A 7500-nucleotide genomic window follows, 5' to 3' on the forward strand; every position below is an offset into this window, starting at 1 on the left:
GGATGGTTGGATGGATGTTTGGATGGATGTTGATGGATGGATGGATGTTTGGATGGATGGATGGTTGGATGGATGGTTGGATGGATGTTTGGATGGATGGATGGTTGGATGGATGTGGATGGTTGCATGGATGGATGGATGGGATGGTTGGATGATGGATGGATGGATGGTTGGATGGATGGTAGGATGGTTGGATGATGGATGGATGGTTGGATGGATGGTTGGATGGTTCATGGATTGATGGTTGGATGGATGGTGGATGGTTGGATGGATGGTTGGATGGATGGTGGATGGTTGGATGATGGATGGATGGTTGGATGGATGGATGGTTGGATGGATGGTTCAATGGATGGTTGGATGGATGGATGGATGGTTGGATGTTTGGATGGATGTTTCATGGATGGATGTTTGGATGTGGATGGTTGGATGGATGTTTCGATGGATGGATGGATGTTTGGATGGATGGATGGTTGGATGGATGGTTGGATGGATGGTTGGATGGATGTTTGGATGGATGGATGGTTGGATGGATGGTAGGATGCATGGATGGGGATGGAAGGATGGTTGGATGATGGATGGTGGATGGTAGGATGGTTGGATGATGGATGGATGTTGGATGGATGGTTCAATGGATTGATGGTTGGATGGATGGATGGTTGGATGGATGGTTGGATGGATGGTTGGATGGATGGTAGGATGGTTGGATGATGGATGGATGGTTGGATGGATGGTGGATGGTTGGATGATGTGGATGGTTGGATGGATGGATGGTTGGATGGTTCATGGATTGATGGTTGGATGGATGGTTGGATGGATGGTTGGATGGATGTTTGGATGGATGGATGGTTGGATGGATGGTTGGATGGATGTTTGGATGGATGGTTGGATGGATGTTTGGATGGATGGATGGTTGGATGGATGATGGATGGTTGGATGGATTGATGGTTGGATGGATGGATGGATGGTTGGATGGATGGTTGGATGGATGTTGGATGGATGGTTGGTTGGATGGATGATGGATGGTTGGATGGATGGTTGGATGGATGTGTGGATGGATGGTTGGATGGATGGTTGGATGGAAGGTTGGATGGATGGATGGTTGGATGGATGGTTCAATGGATGGATGGTTGGATGGTGGATGGATGGTTGGATGGATGGTGGATGGATGTTCGATGGATGGTTGGATGGATGGTTGGATGGATGGATGGATGGATGGATGGATGGTTCAATGGTTGGATGGATGATGGATGGTTGGATGGATGGTTGGATGGATGTTTGATGGATGGATGTTTGGATGGATGTTGGATGGATGATGGATGTTGGATGGATGATGGATGGTTGGATGGATGTTTGGATGGATGGAATGGATGGATGGTTGGATGGATGGATGGTTGGATGGATGGATGGTGGATGGATGATGGTGGATGGTTGGATGGATGGATGTTGGATGGATGTTTGGATGGATGGTTTGGATGGTTTGGATGTTTTGGATGGATGGTTGTTGGATGGATGGTTGGATGGTTTGGATGGATGGATGGATGGTTTGGATGGATGGATGTTTGGATGGTTGGATGGATGGTTGGATGGATGATGGTTGGATGGATGTTTGGATGGATGGATGTTTGGATGGATGGATTGGATGGATGGATGGTTGGATGGATGATGGATGGTTGGATGGATGTTTGGATGGATGGATGTTTGGATGGATGGTTGGATGGATGATGGATGGTTGGATGGATGTGGATTGGTTGGATGGATGTTGGATGGATGGTTGGATGGATGGTTTGATGGATGGATGGTTTATGGATGGTTGGATGGATGATGGATTTTGGATGGATGATGTTGGATGGATGTTTGGATGGATGGTTGGATGGATGGATGTTTGGATGGATGGTTGGATGGATGGTTGGATGGATGTTTGGATGGATGGTTGGTGGATGGTTGGTTGGATGGATGGTTGGGTGGATGTTCAATGGATGGATGGATGGTTTGGATGGATGGATGTTTGGATGGATGGATGGTTGGATGGATGATGGATGTTTGGATGGATGGATGGATGGATGTGGATGGATGTTTGGATGGATGTTTGGATGGATGGATGGATGGGGATGGATGTTGGATGGGATGGATGATGGTTGGATGGATGTTTGGATGGATGGATGTTTGGATGGATGGTTGGATGGATGGTTGGATGGATGGTTGGATGGATGATGGATGGTTGGATGGATGTTTGGATGGATGGTTGGATGGATGGTTCAATGGATGGATGGTTGGATGGATGGTAGGATGGTTGCATGGATGGATGGATGGTAGGATGGTTGGATGATGGATGGATGGATGGTTGGATGGATGGTAGGATGGTTGGATGATGGATGGATGGTTGGATGGATGGTTGGATGGTTCAATGGATTGATGGTTGGATGGATGGATGGATGGTTGGATGGATGGTTGGATGGATGGTAGGATGGTTGGATGATGGATGGATGGTTGGATGATGGATGGATGGTTGGATGGATGGTTCAATGGATTGATGGTTGGATGGATGGATGGATGGTTGGATGGATGTTTGGATGGATGTTTCGATGGATGGATGGATGTTTGGATGGATGGATGGTTGGATGGATGGTTGGATGGATGTTTGGATGGATGGATGGTTGGATGGATGGTAGGATGGTTGCATGGATGGATGGATGGTAGGATGGTTGGATGATGGATGGATGGATGGTAGGATGGTTGGATGATGGATGGATGGTTGGATGGATGGTTCAATGGATTGATGGTTGGATGGATGGATGGTTGGATGGATGGTTGGATGGATGGTTGGATGGATGGTAGGATGGTTGGATGATGGATGGATGGTTGGATGGATGGTAGGATGATGGATGGATGGATGATAGGATGGTTGGATGGATGGATGGTTGGATGGTTGGATGGATGGTAGGATGGTTGGATGATGGTTGGATGATGGATGGATGGATGGTTGGATGGATGGTAGGATGGTTGCATGGATGGATGGTAGGATGGTTGGATGATGGATGGATGGTTGGATGGATGGATGGATGGTTGGATGGATGGTTCAATGGATTGATGGTTGGATGGATGGTTGGATGGATGTTTGGATGGATGTTTCGATGGATGGATGGATGTTTGGATGGATGGATGGTTGGATGGATGGTTGGATGGATGTTTGGATGGATGGATGGTTGGATGGATGGTAGGATGGTTGCATGGATGGATGGATGGTAGGATGGTTGGATGATGGATGGATGGATGGTTGGATGGATGGTAGGATGGTTGGATGATGGATGGATGGTTGGATGGATGGTTGGATGGTTCAATGGATTGATGGTTGGATGGATGGATGGATGGTTGGATGGATGGTTGGATGGATGGTAGGATGGTTGGATGATGGATGGATGGTTGGATGGATGGATGGATGGTTGGATGGATGGTTCAATGGATTGATGGTTGGATGGATGGATGGATGGTTGGATGTTTGGATGGATGTTTCGATGGATGGATGGATGTTTGGATGGATGGATGGTTGGATGGATGTTTCGATGGATGGATGGATGTTTGGATGGATGGATGGTTGGATGGATGGTTGGATGGATGTTTGGATGGATGGATGGTTGGATGGATGGTAGGATGGTTGCATGGATGGATGGATGGTAGGATGGTTGGATGATGGATGGATGGATGGTAGGATGGTTGGATGATGGATGGATGGTTGGATGGATGGTTCAATGGATTGATGGTTGGATGGATGGATGGTTGGATGGATGGTTGGATGGATGGTTGGATGGATGGTAGGATGGTTGGATGATGGATGGATGGTTGGATGGATGGTAGGATGGTTGGATGATGGATGGATGGTTGGATGGATGGATGGTTGGATGGTTCAATGGATTGATGGTTGGATGGATGGTTGGATGGATGGTTGGATGGATGTTTGGATGGATGGATGGTTGGATGGATGGTTGGATGGATGTTTGGATGGATGGTTGGATGGATGTTTGGATGGATGGATGGTTGGATGGATGATGGATGGTTGGATGGATTGATGGTTGGATGGATGGATGGATGGTTGGATGGATGGTTGGATGGATGTTTGGATGGATGGTTGGTTGGATGGATGATGGATGGTTGGATGGATGGTTGGATGGATGTGTGGATGGATGGTTGGATGGATGGTTGGATGGAAGGTTGGATGGATGGATGGTTGGATGGATGGTTCAATGGATGGATGGTTGGATGGTTGGATGGATGGTTGGATGGATGGTTGGATGGATGTTTCGATGGATGGATGGTTGGATGGATGGTTGGATGGATGTTTGGATGGATGGATGGTTGGATGGATGGTTCAATGGTTGGATGGATGATGGATGGTTGGATGGATGATGGTTGGATGGATGTTTGGATGGATGGATGTTTGGATGGATGGTTGGATGGATGATGGATGGTTGGATGGATGATGGATGGTTGGATGGATGTTTGGATGGATGGTTCAATGGATGGATGGTTGGATGGATGGATGGTTGGATGGATGGTTGGATGGATGATGGATGGTTGGATGGATTGATGGTTGGATGGATGTTTGGATGGATGGTTGGATGGATGGTTGGATGGATGTTTGGATGGATGGTTGGTTGGATGGATGGTTGGGTGGATGGTTCAATGGATGGATGGTTGGATGGATGGTTGGATGGATGGATGTTTGGATGGTTGGATGGATGGTTGGATGGATGATGGTTGGATGGATGTTTGGATGGATGGATGTTTTGGATGGATGGTTGGATGGATGATGGTTGGATGGATGGATGGTTGGATGGATGTTTGGATGGATGGATGTTTGGATGGATGGTTGGATGGATGATGGATGGTTGGATGGATGATGGATGGTTGGATGGATGTTTGGATGGATGGTTCAATGGATGGATGGTTGGATGGATGGATGGTTGGATGGATGGTTGGATGGATGATGGATGGTTGGATGGATTGATGGTTGGATGGATGTTTGGATGGATGGTTGGATGGATGGATGTTTGGATGGATGGTTGGATGGATGGTTGGATGGATGTTTGGATGGATGGTTGGGTGGATGGTTGGTTGGATGGATGGTTGGGTGGATGGTTCAATGGATGGATGGATGGTTGGATGGATGGATGTTTGGATGGATGGATGGTTGGATGGATGATGGATGTTTGGATGGATGGATGGATGGTTGGATGGATGGTTGGATGGATGTTTGGATGGATGGATGATGGATGGATGGTGGATGGTGGTTGGATGGATGATGGTTGGATGGATGTTTGGATGGATGGATGTTTGGATGGATGGTTGGATGGATGGTTGGATGGATGGTTGGATGGATGATGGATGGTTGGATGGATGTTTTGGATGGATGGTTGGATGGATGGTAGGATGGTTGCATGGATGGATGGATGGTAGGATGGTTGGATGATGGATGGATGGATGGTAGGATGGTTGGATGATGGATGGATGGTTGGATGGATGGTTCAATGGATTGATGTTGGATGGATGGATGGTTGGATGGATGGTTGGATGGATGGTTGGATGGATGGTAGGATGGTTGGATGATGGATGGATGGTTTGGATGGATGGTAGGATGATGGATGGATGGATGATAGGATGGTTGGATGGATGGATGGTTGGATGGTTGGATGGATGGTAGGATGGTTGGATGATGGTTGGATGATGGATGGATGGATGGTTGGATGGATGGTAGGATGGTTGCATGGATGGATGGTAGGATGGTTGGATGATGGATGGATGGTTGGATGGATGGATGGATGGTTGGATGGATGGTTCAATGGATTGATGGTTGGATGGATGGTTGGATGGATGTTTGGATGGATGTTTCGATGGATGGATGGATGTTTGGATGGATGGATGGTTGGATGGATGGTTGGATGGATGTTTGGATGGATGGATGGTTGGATGGATGGTAGGATGGTTGCATGGATGGATGGATGGTAGGATGGTTGGATGATGGATGGATGGATGGTTGGATGGATGGTAGGATGGTTGGATGATGGATGGATGGTTGGATGGATGGTTTGGATGGTTCAATGGATTGATGGTTGGATGGATGGATGGATGGTTGGATGGATGGTGGATGGATGGTAGGATGGTTGGATGATGGATGGATGGTTGGATGGATGGATGGATGGTTGGATGGATGGTTCAATGGATTGATGGTTGGTGGATGGATGGATGGTTGGATGTTTGGATGGATGTTTCGATGGATGGATGGATGTTTGGATGGATGGATGGTTGGATGGATGTTTCGATGGATGGATGGATGTTTGGATGGATGGATGGTTTGGATGGATGGTTGGATGGATGTTTGGATGGATGGATGGTTGGATGGATGGTAGGATGGTTGCATGGATGGATGGATGGTAGGATGGTTGGATGATGGATGGATGGATGGTAGGATGGTTGGATGATGGATGGATGGTTGGATGGATGGTTCAATGGATTGATGGTTGGATGGATGGATGGTTGGATGGATGGTTGGATGGATGGTTGGATGGATGGTAGGATGGTTGGATGATGGATGGATGGTTGGATGGATGGTAGGATGGTTGGATGATGGATGGATGGTTGGATGGATGGATGGTTGGATGGTTCATGGATTGATGGTTGGATGGATGGTTGGATGGATGGTTGGATGGATGTTTGGATGGATGGATGGTTGGATGGATGGTTGGATGGATGTTTGGATGGATGGTTGGATGGATGTTTGGATGGATGGATGGTTGGATGGATGATGGATGGTTGGATGGATTGATGGTTGGATGGATGGATGGTTGGATGGATGGTTGGATGGATGTTTGGATGGATGGTTGGTTGGATGGATGATGGATGGTTGGATGGATGGTTGGATGGATGTGTGATGGATGGTTGGATGGATGGTTGGATGGAAGGTTGGATGGATGGATGGTTGGATGGATGGTTCAATGGATGGATGGTTGGATGGTTGGATGGATGGTTGGATGGATGGTTGGATGGATGTTTCGATGGATGGATGGTTGGATGGATGGTTGGATGGATGTTTGGATGGATGGATGGTTGGATGGATGGTTCAATGGTTGGATGGATGATGGATGGTTGGATGGATGATGGTTGGATGGATGTTTGGATGGATGGATGTTTGGATGGATGGTTGGATGGATGATGGATGGTTGGATGGATGATGGATGGTTGGATGGATGTTTGGATGGATGGTTCAATGGATGGATGGTTGGATGGATGGATGGTTGGATGGATGGTTGGATGGATGATGGATGGTTGGATGGATTGATGGTTGGATGGATGTTTGGATGGATGGTTGGATGGATGGTTGGATGGATGTTTGGATGGATGGTTGGTTGGATGGATGGTTGGGTGGATGGTTCAATGGATGGATGGTTGGATGGATGGTTGGATGGATGGATGTTTGGATGGTTGGATGGATGGTTGGATGGATGATGG

This window comes from Poeciliopsis prolifica, unplaced genomic scaffold, assembly GCF_027474105.1.
Source record: "Poeciliopsis prolifica strain line A6 unplaced genomic scaffold, Auburn_PproV2 SCAFFOLD148, whole genome shotgun sequence".
Taxonomy (NCBI): domain Eukaryota; kingdom Metazoa; phylum Chordata; class Actinopteri; order Cyprinodontiformes; family Poeciliidae; genus Poeciliopsis; species Poeciliopsis prolifica.